General features: G+C 36.9%; 1 pseudogene; it reads left to right on the top strand.

Moving 5' to 3' along the window:
* The window catches only part of LOC136676560 (class I histocompatibility antigen, F10 alpha chain-like), a 21,773-nt pseudogene extending 3,833 nt beyond the window's left edge, over positions 1-17,940 (top strand).
* Positions 17,941-20,518: the final 2,578 nt, after the last annotated feature.

Raw genomic sequence — 20,518 nt, 5'->3', positions numbered from 1 at the left:
TGTCTACAATGCACAGTTGAATTTATAGTCTTATGTAACTTGGTTGAAAAGTTATTGAAAATTAAAAATAAAAAAATAAAAAAAAACCAAGAATTTAATTTTACAGACAAACCAAAGGGTGTGCATGGTTAGTGTGATTAATGTCTACAATGCACATTTGATTTTAAACTTGTATGTAACTTGGTTGAAAATTTATTGAAAGTTCAATTTTTAAAAAATTCAATAAAAAGCAAAAATTTAATTTTATAGACAAACCAAAGGGTGTGCATTGTTAGTGTGATTAATGTCTACAATGCACAGTTGAATTTAAAGTCTTATATAACTTGGTTGAGAAGTTATTGAAAATTAAATTTTAAAAAATGCAATAAAAAATAAGAATTTAATTTTACAGACAAACCAAAGGGTGTGCATGATTCGTGTGATTAATGTCTACAATGCACAGCTGTATTTAAAGTCATATATAACTTTGTTGAAAAGTTATTGAAAATTCAATTTAAAAAAATTCAATAAAAACCAAGAATTTAATTTTACAGACAAACCAAAGGGTGTGCATGATTAGTGTGATTAATGTCTACAATGCACAGCTGTATTTAAAGTCTTATGTAACTTGGTTGAAAAGTTATTAAAAAATAAATTTAAAAATTCATTATCCATCATCAACCATCAATCATTTTATTGATAAAATAAATCATGTGCATGATATCAAACACAATGTACACTTTATGTTAAAAAAATAAAGGCTTAAAATTTAAAAGAACAGATTCCAAAAATAGAATTACAGTTAGAACTTTAACATTCTCTTTAAATAAAGCTTTCTGCTTCACTACTTCTCACAGTCTCTGGTATTCTTCACTGTGTCCACAGTCCTCACTACCTGACCCCTCCTGGGTGAATCAGATCAGACAGACAAACAGATAGAGTGAGAGACAGACTGAGAGTGAGACAGACTGAGTGAGTGAGTGAGTGAGAGTGTGTGTGTGTGTGTGTGTGTGTGTGTGTGAGAGAGACAGAGAGACAGAGAGAGGGAGAGACAGAGAGAGGGAGAGAGAGAGAGACCTAAATTCTGAATTGAACTGTTAATGAGAGGTCAGTATGAAAACACATTTGGTGTGCATTCTTCCCCATCACTCCTAGTGTCTAACACGGCCAATCTGATGTTTATAAACACAGTGAAAACGAAGCTATTGAAGATTGTCACCTGTTGTTAGCGGCGACAGGAAAGTACGTATTTAATAGTATTTAAGCAAATTAGACTGAAAGACGATGGTGTGCATTGCTGTAGACAGAGTCTAGAAACGAATGCACTTTGTTGCGATGTCAAACACGGTCTGTTTTTTTAGCTATTGAAAGGAAAAGGAGCATATATCAAATGCACCGGAGCGTCCATAAAAACAGTGTGCATTGTTCTCTGTGTCCGTACCATTCAGAATATGTAACCCTGTGGCAGATATAACCTTAGTTTGAAAAGTTATTGACGCCGGAAAAAAAGAATATCGAAAAGAAAACTAACTTTACCGTGGTAATATTTTCTCGATCTAGATCTAAAATATGTAGGGCATATTTATAGCTTTGCCGTATCTTGTCAGAAAATACTCCCAGCGTAAAACTATTGGTAGAACTAATTGTTAGGCTTAATCACTCTGCCAATACATTTTATGACCACTTTACAATATGTAGGTAATACATTTGTAGTAAGCCAAAAGGGTTACGTCTCCTTATTCTGTGTTTAACCGGAAGTATCTAAACAGATTCTGTACAGAACATTATCTTGCATCATTTATGTTTGAACAACAAAAAAGAAAACCAGCCAGTGCTAGTGGGAGGTTGTTATTATAAACTTAAGTAACACAATATTTTAAAAATTCTTATCTGTGTTGGACATGGTGTTAATTCAAAACAGTTTGAAACACAATACCACGTAAGTTCACTTTCTATTCCTGGACATCAAGCACAAAATAGAAATAAGAATTAACATAAGACTTAAAAAAAATTGCTTATCTTTGACTGCTATCAATAAATAACATTTAAATGACGTCTTTAGGACATCCTTACCACGTTCTTTAAAGTTGCAAGAACGTCCAAAAATAACATCATATGGATGTTATTTCTTAGGGTCCCAGAAACTGTTCAAATCTTATCTTTTCTGACATCGTCACAACATTTCAACAACGTCCCAAGCACACATAAAACCACATATTTAGGACGCCCTCAGAATGGATGGAAAGTTGTAAATATGTACAATCCCAATTCCAATTAAGGGAATTTGTGTAAAACATAAATAAAAACAGAATACGATGATTTGCAAATTATTTCAACCTATAATCAATTGAATACACTACAAAGACAAGAATTTGAGGCCTGCAACACATTCCAAAAGAGTTGGGACAGGGACATGTTTAACCCTGTGTTACTTTTCTTTTAACAACACTCAATAAGCGTTTGGGAACTGAGGACACTAATTGTTGAAGCTTTGTAGGTGGAATTCTTTCCCATGTACAACTTTAGTTGCTCAACAGTGTGGGGCCCACGTTGTTGAATTTTCCACTTCATAATGCACCACACATTTTCAATGGGAGACAGGTCTGGACTGCTGGCAGGCCAGTCTAGTACCCACACTCTGAAGCCACACTGTTGTATCACATGCAGAATGTGGCTTGGCATTGTCTTGCTGAAAGAAGCAGGGACATCCCTGAAAAAGATGTTGCTTGGATGGCAGCATATGTTGCTCCAAAACCTGTATGTACCTTTGAGCATTAATGGTGGCTTCAAAGATGTGCAAGTTACCTATGCCATGGGCATTAACACACCCCCATACCATCAGAGACGCTGGCTTTTGAACTTTGCGCTGATAACAATCTGGACAGTCCTTTTCCTCTTTGGCCCGAAGGACACAACGTCCATGATTTCCAAAAACAATTTGAAATGTGGACTCATCAGACCACAGGACACTTTCCCACTTTGCGTCAGTCCATCTCAGATGAGCTTGGGCCCAAGGAAGCTGGCAGCGTTTCTGAGTGTTGTTGATATATGGCTTTTGCTTTGCATGGTAGAATTTTAACTTGCACTTGTAGATGGAGCAACTGTTTATTCATTTGTACATTAAATATCTTGTCTTTGTAGTGTGTTCAATTGATTATAGGTTGAAAAGGATTTGAAAAATCATTGTGTTCTGTTTTTATTTATGTTTTACACAACGTCCCAACTTCAATATATATAAATAAAAAAATCAGGTTTCAATGGAAAACAGGTCAAAAAATATATTTGATCATTTTTGATATAAGGAATCATTTCATCAAATATTGTACAGTGCATTAATCTTTTAAAAGACAAAGCACTCAGACTGACAACATCCTGAAACACAGAAAATTAATATTTGTATAATACTGGTTTGATCCTGTTTTTTCCACTTTGCGTCAGTCCATCTCCGATGAGCTCGGGCCCAGAGAAGCCAGCTGCGTTTCTGGGTGTTGTGGATATAAACTGTGTTTACTGACAATGGTTTTCTGAAGTGTTCCTGAGCCCATGTGGTGATATCATTACAGAATGATGTTGGTTTTTAAAGCAATGCCACCTGAGGGATTGAAGGTCACGGGCATTCAATGTTAGTTTTCGGCCTTGCCACTTACATTCATAGGATCTGGAGAAATCTCTGCATCTTTTGATGATATTATGGACTGTAGAAAATGAAACCTCTAAATTCCTTGCAATTTTACGTTGAGAAACGTTGTTCTTAAACTGTTGGACAATTAGCTTACGCATTTGTTCACAAAGTGGTGAACCTCGTCCAATCCTTGCTTGTGAACGACCCTTCGGGGATGCTCCATTTATATCCAACCATGAGACTCACCTGTTTCCAGTTAACCTCCATGTCAAATTTCCATCTTTAAATATGTTTAAAATGACAAAGGTTTTCATGGGGTTTAATTTTTTGGTTTATATTCAGACATTGTCATTCAGTTATATATTGATATATGATTCTTTTTCCATATCGCCCAGCCCTAAAATATATTAAAATGTGAGGGAAAAATATTAAAAACACGATGGTCAATAAATATGTGTAATGTTATTTTCATCATTGATCAAACAATATTAAACCATTTTTATCACTTTTATGGTAATGTATTTAGAAAAATAATACATTTTATTTATTTATTTTTACAAATCTCTTGCCATATAAAATATTTTCTAATTGTAAAAACTAAAAAATTTAATAAACACACAAAAAAACAAACAAAATAAAAAAACTGATTACCACCATTTTCCTTAACTTAGTTATACAGGAAATAAATCTGTTTAAATAGTCTACTAGAAATGTTTATTCTTATCTGACATTATCCAGTTTGTTTTAAAACAGCTTAAATATAAATAAAATAAAGTAATATAAAAAATATAAATATAAAGTGGGGTCCATGAGGTATTGCCAGAAGGGCTGCAAATTAATTTTTATTTTATTACCTTAATTGGGTAAGGATTACCCAAGGAAATAAAATATCTCTCCAGAATAGAATAGGCTTTCATTTCCAAACATGGTTCCCCCCAGGCATATAACATTATATTTATACAACCCCAATTCCAATGAAGTTGGGACATTTTCATTCATTCATTCATTATCTGTAACCCTTATCCAATTCAGGGTTGCGGTGGGTCCAGAGCCTACCTGGAATCATTGGGCACAAGGCAGGAATACACCCTGGAGGGGGCGCCAGTCCTTCACAGGGCGACACACGCAGTAACACATTCACTCACACACTCACACCTACGGACACTTTGGAGTCACCAATCCACCTACCAACATGTGTTTTTGGACTGTGGGAGGAAACCCACGCGGACACGGGGAGAACACACCAACTCCTCACAGACAGTCGCCCGGAGCGGGAATCGAACCCATCTAAATAATGAACGGTACAAACATTTTGTTTAATTCATAATGATTCTAAGAACCTAAAGTGATTACTTACAGTCTCAAATTCGCTCATCACTTGATAAAAACAATCTGCCTTTGGTATTATTGGTTGTAGGCAGAGAAATATTTTTACTTGTTTTAGCGCGGCAACTGTGTTTGTTCATCTCCTAACAGTGCCGCTGTGTCTCGCATGGAGAGCTATGTGGAGTGGGGAGATTTGTTCAGACGTTACGGTTTTACACAAAAATTAACTGCAGATTTTCATAATGTAGTGGAGTAAAAAGTAAGATATTTGACATTTAAATATAGTGGTAAAAGTAAAAGGTTGCCCAAAATAGAAATACTTGAATAAAGTACAGATATACGAAAAAAGTACTTAAGTACAATAAAGAATTACATTTACTTTGTTACTGTCCACCACTGGTTTGAGCACCCATATTAATGCATTTATAACTGTTTCCAATTAAGATATTACTGTTTGTATTTATTGTAAGGCATTGAAATGGTAAAGCACCTGTAAAACCCACATTTTTAGATTTTATAATGCTTCATCAACGTAATGCATGCAGTTCTTTAGAGGCAATAATTCCTAAAGGGGGCAAATTATGAAATAAATACTTTTTGAGTACATTAACACATTAATTTTGCGATCTGGAGCTCCTGCCAGCCACACACTTACTTACTTATTTATTTGACCTGCTTAAATCTGAAGACATAATATAAAAACAATTGTCTCTCCAGTCAGTGCTAGACCTGTCTGCCTTTTGCAGCACTGGGACTACATTTAGAGAACCAAGAACAAGCATAGAGAAATATTTGCTGATTAAATATTGATAACAGAAGAAAGAACACAAAGTGAAATTACTAAAAATCAGCTTATCTGCTCTTCACTCCTAAGTTCCTTGTGTTTAGTGTAAACAGAGGCTCATTCTCAACAGGCACTGAAACCATTTTTTTTGGACAGGGCAGTTTAGACAGGGAGAACTGTGATGTGTTGTTTGATTCTGGTGGCATTTTCCAAATAGGCATACCAAAGAGATGTTGCATTAAGACCTCAGAGAACTTTTAACTTTTTTATTTCTGACATTATAACACACTGAAGTAATATAAGTGATGGACATGTTGTCGAAAGAAGTCAAATTAGATTCACTATGCACACTTTTAAGATCACTTTAGAGAAGAATGAAATTGATGAATAAAGACTGAATTAACTTTTAATTAAAAACACTGCAAAATTTTAGAAATACAATACACTTACTTTTACTAATAAGAAGAAATGTGCTAAACATTCAACCAAAGCAACATACATATAGGGGCTTCCTGCTAAACATCAGAATCTTGACGTATTAGTGATGTACGCACCTGGTATGACCATTTGATACAAATGCACTGTCCTATAAACTGCATGTGTTTTTATAACTCTTGAAACTTATTAATCAGTTTAGCCATAAGATTTAAAAGCTATTGTTTTCATGTTATTAAACTACATTCTTGGTTTTCTCTCTAGACTCCCACTCTCTGCAGTACTTTTTGACTGGATGCACACCAGAAATACATTTCCAAGAGTTCACTCTGGTGGGTGCAGTGGATGGAGAGCAGTTTGTTTACTATGACAGTAATGTCAGAAAGATGATCCCAAAGACGGAGTGGATAAAGAAATTTGGTGCTGATGATCCAGCCTACTGGGACACAGAGACACAGGATGCACAGATCAATGAGGTGGTCTTAAAAGCCAATTTGTTGAATGCAATGCAACGTTTCAATCATACAGGAGGTGAGAATAAATATCTTAATTATTTATATAGGCATACATTTTAATGTTTTATTTTGAATCCTGCCACCACTGCTGCAGATTCAGACTCACTTTCACATGCATACACATTAAACAGGCATATAGACATTAGTTACCATTCGTGATTTGTCATTTCTATTTATAAACATGGTTAGAGAAATCACAATTAATTAATTGGCCATAACGGCTTATGCAGTTCAGGGTCTCGGTGGGTCTGGAGCCCACCCGGGAATCACTGGGCGCAAGGCGGGAACACACCGGAGGGGCTAACTGATTAATGTTTCAACAAAATAACATAAGTATCTGGAAAAATAAAGAGAAAAACAGAGGTTAGAAAAATATATGTGTGTAAAAGTATGTTTTTTTAGCTAATATCCTGCTTATAAATATGCATCATCAATATTATTTAGTTTGCAGCCGAGTGTGAAGCGGTAGGGATGAGGATCAGCACCTCCAAGTCCGAGTCCATGGTACTCAGTCGGAAAAGGGTGGAGTGCTCTCTCCAGGTTGGAAGTGAAACCCTGCCTCAAGTGGAGGAGTTTAAAAGTCTCGGGGTCTTGTTCACGAGTGAGGGAAAGATGGAGCGTGAGATTGACAGGCGGATCGGTGCAGCGTCAGCAGTAACGCGGGCTCTGTACCGGTCCGTTGTGGTGAAGAGAGAGCTGAGCAGAAAAGCAAAGCTCTCGATTTACCTTTCAATCTACGTCCCAACCCTCACCTATAGTCACGAGCTTTGGGTAGTGACCGAAAGAACGAGATCGCGTGTACAAGCGGCTGAAATGAGTTTTCTCCGCAGGATGTCTGGACTCTCCCTTAGAGACAGGGTTAGGAGCTCGGACGTCCGGGAGAGACTCTGATGAGAGGAGCCAGTTGAGGTGGTTCGGGCATCTGGTCCGGATGCCTCCTGGACGCCTTCCTGGTGAGGTGTTCCGGGCATGTCCAACGGGGAGGAGGCCCTGGGGCAGACCAAGAACACGCTGAAGAGACTACATGTCTCGACTGGCCTGGGAACGCCTCTGTATACCCCCGGAGGAGAGGGAGGTCTGGGTTTATTTGCTCCGACTGCTTCCCCTGCAACCCGGACCCGGATAAGCGGTGGATAATGGATGGATGAATATTATTTAGGATAAATTAAGGATTCCTAATAAATAAAAATGTATTTAAGATTATTTTTAAATTAACCATAGTCTGGTATGGAAGCAAATATGTCTCATCAGACTTTGAAATATTACCACCTTTGAATTTGTAGCACTGAAATTTTTTACCCTGAAATTATGCATCTGAATTTGTTGCTCGTATGTATTTGTATTTTGCTATCTAGTCGCGACAGAATGCAACTAGTGCACCATTTAAGCTGAAAGAGAAAATACGAATGAATCGATTGCTTATCCTTTTTTTTAACTCATATTTTATCATCTGAACTTGGCCTATCGAATTTGAGCAACTTCGAAATATATTGTTTGAATTTTTTCTAAGCTTGATTTTTTAAATCTGAATTTATTAATCTTGAATAATAACAGAGAAAAACGTGTTCTTGAAAATTCACGGGTTCTATTCAAGAGCAATTATATTCAGATATAGGCATAATTCCGAAGCAAAATATTCAGAGGTGGAAATCTGAAGACTTAAATTCAAAAGCAACAAAATTCAGATGTATACTTTCAGTGCAAAAAAATTCAGTGCTACAAATTCAAAGGTGGTAATATTTTAAAGTCTGATGAGACAGATTTGCTTCCATATCTGGTCCTTATAACTAAAAATCAGTACTCAAAATTTAGATCACATATATCACATAAAATCATTCTTAGATACACTACAGCTGGTCCTAATGAAAAGGATTTGACGGATACTTGATTTTGTTTTCACTATCTTGATACATCACAAATTAAATTAAATACAACAGAATAGCCTCTACATTAGTAATGCCAATGTTAACATTTTGAGTCAGCCAAATAGACAGATGGGATTGCTTAACAGTCTGTGCTGCATTAGTAGATATTTTGGTAGTACGGACTACGCCAGTAGAGGCTGAAATGGGGAGGTGAACTCAGAAGTCTTTGCCCTGTGAAGGACTGCTGCCCACTCCAGGGTGTGTTCTTGCCTTGCTCCCAGTGGTTCTGGGTAGGCTCCGGACCCACCGCGACCTTGAACTGGATAAGCAGTTACAGAAAATGAATTAATGAATTTTACCATATTCTGTTATAATAGTTGTTAATTTTATAAACCCCATTTCATCTCCAGGACTTAATATTATGTTCTCTTATTTTACACAGTTCTGTAATGAAAGATTACAAATATTCACCTCTTTTTCTGGGGAAGAGAATGTAATGTACCTTTAGGGAAAACACTTTATGATTTTTGTACATTTAGTGACCAATAATGTACCTCTACCATACCTTTTTTTCTGAGTGTATCTCTGAAATGCTATGACCCATCTCACAAGCACCAACTATTAAAACATGTTGAGATTAGATTTGCTTAGATTTGATAAATTGCCATTCTTATGTCTGAAACAGTTCTAGAAGCTTCCATAGATGTTGGTCACTTTTTATATGCGCTGGTGGATGCAGCCAATAACATGCAAAGGTGGCATTGTTGTGTATTTTGCATAGGGCAGTAATGTACCAATTTTTTTGGGGGGAAGAGTTCAGGGTGTCTTATGAATGCATATGAAGCCGGACCCCCCCATTGGATAAATTAATATGAGAAAAGGGTGGAGACGGGGTGGAGGTGGAAGCAAGTTTTTTAAAACAGGAGACTCGGTGGGTTTGATAATGGCCAAACACGGCTCCGAATATGGGGATCAGCAGGAATGACCCAGCGCGGAGGAGCGAGCTGACATAGTCAAATCTAAATTCGTCTCCTAAACTAAATGAAGCGAGTTTGTCTGACGAGGAAAGGACGTGAATTTGCAGGTTATAAATAAAGCTGAGAGGAGGAGTTTGGGCGTGGTCCTACTCCCCAAAATTATGTTATTACATAACTTCAATAATGGGTAATATGTTAGTATTTCCTGTAGAGTTGTTAGTGGTATGTGCTTGTTTATGCCTCTGTAGGAGTTCACACAGAGCAGTGGATGTTTGGATGTGAGCTGAAACATGATGGAACTGTGAGAGGATCTGACAAGTATGGTTATGATGGAGAAGACTTCCTCAGCCTTGATGAGAAAACTTTCACCTGGACTGCTTCTAAACCTCAAGCTGTTATCACCAAAAACAAGCTGGATGCTAGCAATGAGGCTGAGTATATTAAGAACTACCTGGAGAACACCTGTATCGAATAGTTACAGAAGTATGTGGAATACAGCAGACCCTATCTGGAGAGAAAAGGTAAAGTTAATGATCTGGATAAGCTGTAATTGCAGCTCTTAATACACACACATATTTTATCCCCTTATCATCAATGAAAACAGCAGATCATTAAAAATGCTTAGTTGCACATGGCAGGGAGGGAACTGAATGCAGGTCACTAAACAAACAACAAAGATATACATAAAAAATGATTATAGTAATAATAATAAATTACATTACACAAAGATTGTTCACAAATCTCAAGTCCAAGTGAAGTCCGAGTCATTTGAAGACAAGTCTCATGTCGAGTCTGAAGTCACTGTTTGAGCGACTTAAGTGCGGCTCGAGTCAGAGTCCCCATCTCTCATGGTCACAGATTGGAAATTAATCAGATCTCAATACCAAATCTGTGGCCCAAATCTGATTAGAAACGTCAGAGTCAACATGGTTTTTGCTGTTTACTGCAAAATCACAAATCTGTGTCACATATGAAGAAACAGATTGGATTTGGGCACTTGTACCTGCTGTGTGAACTAGCTTTTGTATCACTTTTAGTGACAAACAAGAAATCTCATGCAAAAAAAAAAACAAACAAAAAAAACCCATAACATTCTGCTGCTCCCAAGTTCTACCTTAAATAGCGTACATTGAAATACATTTCCTTTTGTGCTCTAGGCTATTTTAGCCACTATAATTATATATATTTTATACTGTTTCATCACTAGTTGTAGGACAACTTCTAGAAATTTAATTGGGATTGTCCAAAATATCTGTTTTGTCCAGAAACAAAATAAATGCAAATTTTGAATATGCTATCAGCCTACTCCAAAAAACCCTTCACCTTCTTTTGTCTACTCATAGTTTAGCTGTGTATACTGATGGCTGGATTTTTAAAATGCCAGAGCCAAAAAAAAAAGTTTAGTGATAAATGTATATGTTTAATACAGAGTTTTTTTGTTTTACAAAGTCTGCATATATTCATTTCATATTTTCATTTCCAGGTCCTCATTTTTGATTTTTAAAAGATCTAACTCTTCTTAGTTGTATATCATCACTGTGCAAATAAATACATGTGTCTGCATTTTTGTGGATTTTTAGTTTACTATATCATTTTAACACAGCTGCTGTCTGTTTTCATTTTTCATTGAGAACATTTCAAACTCATTGAGATTCCTGGGGTTTCTTTGGGGAGCTGCCCTCTTCAGCTGAGAGGACAGATTTTCAGTTGGGTTTAAGTCAAGACGCTGAGAGGGTAATTTAAAAACTGTGATTTGCTGAAACCATGTCTTTGTTAAATATGACTGATGTATCTGGTCATTGCCCTGTTGTAAGGTCCAGCGCAGTTTCAGCCTTCTGGTAGAGGCAACCAGTTTTTGGCCAAATTTTATTGGCATTGTAAGATTAAAATAATGTAATCTAAACCAAAATATTGCAAACTGTCTAAAAAATTAAATCAAAATAAATATCCAGAAGCCGCAAAAATGACATTTGAATTAAAAGCAAATGTACCTTTTTAAAATGGAAAACGTGGTTTGATTTGATCAATAAAATTGAATTAAAATTAGAAGCTCTCCTAAAACCTGTATTTCTTGTACATTTGGCAAAGCAGGATGTTTCCTCAACATTTCCCCATAATAAAAGGTTTAGCATGCATGGAAATGTAAAAAATCAAAAGATAAACATAAATAAAGATAAACAGAACAGATTAATGTATAAACAGATACAACTTTTGGTGAGAATTGACAGAAGGATTTAGTATTTAGTCATAGTCAGGAGGTACTTGGCTTTGTGTCAGTTTGCACTTCAAAAGGTAGAAGGTTCTAGGTTGTGGGATGACCTATTAAATTGATAAGTAATGACAAGTCTGTTTTCAATAAACTTTGACATTACAAACTGAATGATAACACAGTTTGTAATTTGTGCTTACCCCATACCTACATAGGTTTCCTCTAGGTGCTCCAATTTTTTTCTGTTATTCAAATACATAAGCTGGTAGCTGGATTGGCTATGCTAAAGTATCCACAGTTTTGAGTGCTGTGTGAATGACTGAATGTGTGGTGCCCTGCGATGAATGACACCCAATTATAGGTACTTTACCCTGAACAGGATAAAGTAGTTACACTCTCTCTCTTTTTCTCTCTCTCTCTGTCTTTCTTGTTTCTAGTTCCTCCTGAAGTGGATGTTTTTCAGAAGGACTCTTCTTCTCCAGTGGTGTGTCATGCTACAGGTTTCTTCCCCAAAGAAGTGATGATCTCCTGGCAGAAGAATGGAGAGGATCTTCATGAGGATGTGTATCTCGGAGAGACACTGGTCAATGAAGACGGAACTTTCCAGAAGAAAAGTGTTCTGACCGTCTCACCTGAGGAAATGGACAAGGACAGATACACCTGTGTCATTCAGCACGCTGGACTTGAAGGGAACATCCTGAGTGGGCCTTATATCAAACCCCTGAGAAGCAAGTAAAAGTTTCTTAAGCGATGATCTAGTTTTAAGTCACAAAGAATCACTGTGATTATGTGAATGGTGGTCCATAATGGTGTGACGCTATAATTTCAGGTGGTGTGCCGGTTGCTGTCATCACTGGTGTTGTGGCTGTTCTTCTGCTCATTTTCGTTGGCGTTGTTGGATTGTTCATTTGGAAGAAAAAGTCTGGTAAGAGAGAAGGGAGTCAAGCATCTCCTTTGTAAAAAAAAAAAAGTGCAGATAGTTGTGTATGGGCGGCACGGTGGTGCAGCAGGTAGTGTCGCAGTCACATAGCTCCTGGAGGTTGTGGGTTCAATTCCCGCTCTGGGTGACTGTCTGTGAGGAGTTGGTGTGTTCTCCCCGTGTCCGTGTGGTATGGAATAGTTGTGTATTTCTAACAGTATATTTTATCATGTACTGCACTTAGATAGTTCTGACCTCAAAGTATAATTGGTTGACAGTTATTTCCTTATATGCCATTAACATCTTGTCCCAACAATATTTTACAGAAGGCCAAAATTTTACAGAAGGCCATTCCCCCCATAATTTTGTAATTGTATATTCTTTTAAGATTTTAGTAAAAACCGGACAGTCTGTAGTTGGTTTGCATTTTGCCTTTACAAGCAGAACAATCATGTTTTAAAAAGCTGTGCTATAATTCTATCAGTACAGCCGAAATTGCAATATAGCTGAGATTTATGTGTGCTGTTCGGCTTGATCCAGTCCAAATATCTTGAGATGTAGCACTACTTTTGTGTATTAATACATAATGGGCATTCATTTTGAAAAGATAATGATTGCTGTGATGCTATGATAATTTTATTCTCTGTTCACTATTTCTAATTAAAACATGTAAAATCATCTGTAGTTGAACAGAAATTGTGTTACTATCTATTACATGCTGAAGAAAACTGCAGTCTAATCCTGGGTTGATCCCCTATGGGAACATAGGACTGCAGAAATATTCTGTAGGCAGTGTACACCATACTTTTGGCCAAATGATTCAGCTGTCAGATATTTGCAGACTTGTCAGACCAAGCTACTCGTTTATTATCGTTGTTTCGAGCGGTGGTGTTGCAGAGCCCAGTTGAGGGTCAGGTGGTTGTTGGCTCCTAAAGCCGATATATTGGAGTGAACTTTACACAGTTCTCACACTGATGTCTGTTGAGTGCCCAGCATTGAATTCCGATGTAGTGTTACATTCCTATTGTGTAAAAATGATACTACACTGTTAGAAATATTTAGGTAGTGTCGCAGTCACACAGCTCCAGTGACCTGGAAGTTGTGGGTTCCAGTCCCGCTCCGGGTGACTGTCTGTGCGGAGTTTGGTGTGTTCTCTGTTTGTCTGCATAAGTTACCTCCGGGTGCTCCAGATTCCTCCCGCAGTCCAAAAAAACACGTTTGTGCACGGATTGGTGACTTAAAAGTGTCAGTAGGTGTGAGTGATTGTGTGAGTGTGTGTTGCCCTGTGAAGGACTGGCGCCCCCTCCAGGGTGTGTTCCTGCCTTGCTCCCAGTGGTTCTGGGTAGGCTCCGGACCCACCACAACCCTGAACTGGATAAGCAGTTACAGAAAATGAATGAATGAATTAATGAATTTTACCAAATTCTGTTATAATAGTTGTTAATTTTATAAACCCCATTTCATCTCCAGGACTTAATATTATGTTCTCTTATTTTACACAGTTCTGTAATGAAAGATTACAAATATTCACCTCTTTTTCTGGGGAAGAGAATGTAATGTACCTTTAGGGAAAACACTTTACGCTTTTTGTACCTTTAGTGACCAATAATGTACCTCTACCATACCTTTTTTTCTGAGTGTATCTCTGAAATGCTATGACCCATCTCACAAGCACCAACTATTAAAACATGTTGAGATTAGATTTGCTTAGATTTGATAAATTGCCATTCTTATGTCTGAAACAGTTCTAGAAGCTTCCATAGATGTTGGTCACTTTTTATATGCGCTGGTGGATGCAGCCAATAACATGCAAAGGTGGCATTGTTGTGTATTTTGCATAGGGCAGTAATGTACCAATTTTTTTGGCACTCAAATATATATCTGTAATAGAGATTTCTATTAATAATTACATGTTTATATTTTTTAGGCTTCAAACCTGTAAGCCAAACACGTAAGTTAGCCTTTATGATACTGAAATTGTATTAAAAAATTGTATTAAAAAAAATTATCATGAATAATTCAAATTATTTTGTTTTACAGCATCTGAGGATTCAGCTTCTGACAAATCCTAAGCACTACATGTCCTAATGCTGATTTCAGTTCTGTGAGTTCAGTGAGGATTAACCTATTAACTATTTATTGCATATTAATTAAGCTGTTCATGTTACATTTAAGATTACGCAAAGAGTAATGATGTATTTATATTGGCTTTTATAGGTGGTGGAGAGAGGATGATGGGAAGGATTGGAAGAAACCGCCCTAAAGCCCTAACATGTCTGCATATGGAAACTTATTTTTCTCATTTAATTTGATCTCATTAGATCAGTTTTATTCCAGTTTTCATTAAATATTCTAACAGCAACAGCACTGAGCTTGACTAAATGAGCCTTTGATAGATACATTTTCAATAAAGCAAGGTTAAGGGGATTTATTTTAGGTTTTAATAAGCCTATCATTTTTATTTTAGTAAGATATTTGTTGCTGTACAGTTGAAATGCACTGGGCTTGGATCTGTCCTTCTCTTCTGAAAAAGCTTTAACTTGTGTGAACATATGTTTGGCAGTAGTGTCAGTGTCAGTCACTTGATTCTTAGTCTGTACAATTTAACACTCCAATCCATAGTGTATAGGATACAGTGTAAGAAATTAACCTGTTTATTGTGAATTTGAAATACAAGTTTATGTTTGAGACCACATCCTGAAAACCTCACTTTAATGTTTTTCAGATTTATTTTGGAGTATTTTTGTGTTCAAGCTGTTTGGTAATGTCCGAATACCAAAAATGTCTCAAAATAATTTCCCTGACCAAAGCCAATGCTTATTTATTCAGAGCAGGGGAAAAAACAGGATCAAACCAGTATTATACAAATATTAATTTTCTGTGTTTCAGGATGTTGTCAGTCGGAGTGCTTTGTCTTTTAAAAGATTACTGCACTGTACAATATTTGATGAAATGATTCCTTATATCAAAAATGATCAAATATATTTTTTGACCTGTTTTCCATTGAAGCCTGATTTTTTTATTTATATATATTGAAGTTGGGGCATTGTGTTAAATATAAATAAAAACAGAACACAATAATTTGCAAATTCTTTTCAACCTATAATCAGTTGAACACACTACAAAGACAAGATATTTAATGTACAAATGGATAAACAGTTGCTCCATCTACAAATGCAAGTTAATAGCCATATATCAACAACACCCAGAAACGCCGCCGGCTTCCAAGCTCATCTGAGATGGATTGACGCAAAGTGGGAAAGTGTCCTGTGGTCTGATGAGTCCACATTTCAAATTGTTTTTGGAAATCATGAACGTCGTTCCTCCAGCCAAAGAGGAAAAGGACTGTCCAGATTGTTATCAGCGCAAAGTTCAAAAGCCAGCATCTCTGATGGTATGGGGGTGTGTTAGTGCCCATGGCATGGGTAACTTGCACATCTGTGAAGGCACCATTAATGCTGAAAGGTACATACAGATTTTGGAGCAACATATGCTGCCATCCAAGCAACATCTTTTTCAGGGACATCCCTGCTTATTTCAGCAAGACAACACCAACCAGATTCTGCACGTTTTACCACAGCGTGGCTTCGTAGTTAAAAAAGTGTGGGTACTAGACTGGCCTGCCAGCAGTTCAGACCTGTCTCCCATTGAAAATGTGAAAAATGTGCAAAAAACAAAATACAATGGAGACCCCAGACTGTTGAGCAACTGAAGTTGTACATCAAACAAGAATGGGGAAAAATTCAACTTACAAAACTTCAACAATTAGTGTCCTCAGTCCCCAAATGCTTATTGGGTGTTGTTGAAAGGAAAGGTGATGTAACACTGTGGTAAAAATGGAACGTGTTTTGGAACGTGTTGCAGGCCTCAAATTCGAAATGAGTGAATATTTGCAAAAAACAATAAAGATTATCCATTTCAACATTTAATATCTTGTCTTTGTAGTGTATTCAATTGAATATAGGTTGAAAAGGATTGCAAATCATCATATTCTGTTTTTACACAATGTCCCAAATTAATTGGAATTGGGGTTGTATATGAGAGATATTTTTTTATATAACATGGATAGCACTAATTCATCACTTTAAACACTTATGACTTAAGAAGTTAATTTCCTAGCATCAATTAAGTTTTAATGTTCTGCATTAAGAATGAGAAAACCTGTTAAATGTAATTAAATGAAAAACTGTTCTATCAGTGTAAATATCTAAATTACAATAAAGAAAAATATAAACATATCCCTCTGCATGTTCCCTCTGCGTGTGACAATTGATTTATAATTGAATAAAACACAAAAAATTGCTTAAATATGCTGTATGGCACATACCTGGTTTTCCACTACTCATATTTGGCAACCCTACTATCTCCCTCCTCATGGGCTCCCTGATCAGAGCTGGGACATAGCATTCAAATATGTATAAATACATACAAATCCTGCATTGAACATGCTAGAATGTGTAGTATATTTTTCACTTCATTTTTTTCACTTTAATTAATTAGAGGCCTTTAATTAATTTTTTTTTTTGTGATAAAACCCATACATTTCCATTGCGACGTAAGTTACATTCTGAATGTGGGAACATACACTTATTCAGAAGTGCACTGTGCATCTAACAATGTAGTATAGAGCTTTTTTTTTTATAGTGAGAAAGAACACCAGCATATTATCATCTTGTAGGGTGTGAAGTTCGAAGTACTCACCACAGTCGATAGGCCCAAAGAAAACAACTGTGAAGGAGTCCGAGTTAGACAGCAAACCCCACAGCACTGTAGAGGAGGAAGGCCCAGGTATGCTGAAACTTTGTAAGACTGCGATTATCCAGATCAAGTGATGGAGAAATTTTAAGATCCAGCCTCTGACTTTCCATTTTTTTAATAAAAGACAAAAGGGTAAATACCACATTCCACAGCACTGTGTGTGGAGACTCCATGAACCCCCCCCCCCTTTATTTTTAATATTTCTACACTTTACAAATAAATTTTACATTCGAAACTTCGACTTTACAAATATTTGCAATGTGAATTTAAACAAATTTATTTATTTTCGCATAAAATTGTGATACATCTATGAAAACCAAAAACATGTATTTATGAATGTAACTGTATCTGTACAAATTGCAGACCGTGATGACACAGATTGGGATGTGTTCATTTGTGAATAGTGAAACATATTTGTGACTTACGTATTTGTGTTTTATTTGTGGATTAACATTTACGCATTGTTGTAAAGTATTCTGAGACTAATTTCTCTCCATACAGGACTGCTGTCAGGCCATGCCATCCTCTCCACTCCCAAATTCTGGAAGTAGTCTATGATATATGCCGCTCTGTGGGGTGAGTGTTGTCATCTTGGATGATAGAGTTCGGTCCCAGACTGAAGATTTCAATATCTCTCTGCATTGAGATAGTCTCCATTGATGACGAGCCTTGTTTTTCCAGTGAGGGAGATGCAGCCCACACCATCACACAGAATAATCTGTTTGGTATTGGCAGAGAGGATTTGGCAAATCTTCCATGGGCGCAATTCACATAGCTCTACTGCTCATCCCTCAGATGCATGTTCCTTACAAATGTGGCACAATTTAAAAGGGAAATTAAAAGGCTTTCCAATGGTATAAGACGTATGTTAAGATGTGAATAAATGGGCGGCATGGTGGCGCAGTCACACAGCTCCAGGGACCTGCAGGTTGTGGGTTCGTTTCCCGCTCCGGGTGACTGTCTGTGAGGAGTTGGTTTGTTCTCCCCGTGTCCACGTGGGTTTCCTCTGGGTGCTCCGGTTTCCTCCCACAGTCCAAAAACACACGTTGGTAGGTGGATTGGCGACTCAAAAGTGTCCGTAGGTGTGAGTGAATGTGTGTGTGTGTTGCCCTGTGAAGGACAGGCGCCCCCTCCAGGGTGTCTTCCTGCCTTGCGCCCAATGATTCCAGGTAGGCTCTGGACTCACCGCGACCCTGAACTGGATAAGCGGTTACAGATAATGAATGAATGAATGGAAGAGCCACACTTTTATAGGCAAATAGCCACGGGTTGGCCACCCCGGTGTAGTGAGTTTCCTGACGGGGAGTGTCATTTCAAGACAAAAATAAAGAAAAAAGCATTAATTGAATGCCTGTTACAATCTTTAATTAAATAAACTGAAAATCCACTAATGTACTAGTTGAAGTAGCATTATGCTAGCTGAGGAAACTTATTATTGATGAATGTAAAAAGAAAAAAGACAGTTATGCATTAAACACTGCAGTATTTAGGGGCAGACTGAATTGATTCTTATGTTCCTTCCTGACATGATGACTGCATATTTTACCTGTATATGATGAGGTAATAGTTGTTCACAACTCCAGTCAGATGAGAGGATTTTTTTTACACTTTAAAGAAAACATTCTGGTTTTATTTGGCTCTTGAAAAATAAATAAATAAATAATAAAATAAAACAGTTGATTTAAAAACATTATTTAAAATCGTAGCAGGCTGTTTTAATGTTAAATCGCTTTCACCTGACTATCTAATTAAATACTGGATACCTACAACAGAGTTTTGACTAGTAACAACTGTAATTTGACTAGTCAGAATCAGTTTAAAATATCTGCATTTACAATCTGACTAGTAAGAACATTTTACAGTTATATTTTGACTAGTCAAAAGTTATCTCTAATGATGTCGGTGAATTCGTCATCTGATGAGTCATAAATGCTGAATAAGTATTAAAGATATCTCAAATTCGAATTCGACTAGTCAAAAAGACATTTTCTGATATCTGAATTATAGTCATTGCGTGCATTAATCACCCCATGCGCCATCACAGTTGCCAGGTTTGTTCATTTAAACTGATATTGGGCTTATTTTTCTGTAAAGTCGCTAACATTGTAATAACACCAGCCAATGCCAATCCATCAATGAGAAATGTTCATAAGTTTAATTACATGTCAGGGACTGGGGGAAATGCAGATGTTTTATACAAATGTGGCCATGGAAGTGATTGGAACATCTGAATTCAATTATTTGAATGGGTGTGGGAATACATTTGGCAATATAGTTTACATGCATGTAACAAATTAATCTTCATTACTAAGACATTTATACAAACACTCAAAAATGACATTCAACAAGTCAAAATGTGTGGGGGATGCATCTCCATGTACTTCAGCACAGTACTAGTCAATGTTGTTTTCCTAATGTGTTGAGCTGATGTAAAATAATTATATGAAATGTGGGCCCCCTTCTTCTATAAGAATGTTTGAAAATATTAAAAGACAAAATAAAGATTAAAATTAATGTGAAATATACAATATTATATTTGAAAATAGATTTAGGGGCGTCAACAAAAATGCTAAAAATCAATATTTATGACATCAGCATTAGTAACGCTGATAACATTTATTTACATTCATTCATTCATTCATTATCTGTAACCTTTATCCAGTTCAGGGTCGCAGTGGGTCCAGAGCCTACCTGGAATCATTGGGCGCAAGGCAGGAATACACCCTGGAGGGGGCGCCAGTCCTTCACAGGGCAACACACAAACATTGACTCACACACCTACAGACACTTTTGAGTCTCCAATCCACCTACCAACATGTTTTTTTTGGACTGTGGGAGGAAACCGGAACACCCAGAGGAAACCCACGCAGACACAGGGAGAACACACCAACTCCTCACAGACAGTCACCCGGAGCTGGAATCGAACCCACAACCTCCAGGTCCCTGGAGCTGTGTGACTGCGCCACCATGCCGCCCCTCATTTATTTACAATCTGAGTTATTATATTAGTATATTTTTACCTCCTTATTAGCAAATTATTAACACATTAATTATTTATGGGTTGTTATAATTACCAGGTGGATTTTAACCCTCTCCCTCTCACTATAAATGTATCTTTCTGAACTATCT

Source organism: Hoplias malabaricus, chromosome X2, assembly GCF_029633855.1.
Source record: "Hoplias malabaricus isolate fHopMal1 chromosome X2, fHopMal1.hap1, whole genome shotgun sequence".
Taxonomy (NCBI): Eukaryota; Metazoa; Chordata; class Actinopteri; order Characiformes; family Erythrinidae; genus Hoplias; species Hoplias malabaricus.
The sequence above is the reverse complement of the archived record's forward strand: the minus strand, read 5'-3'. Positions and strand labels throughout refer to the sequence as shown.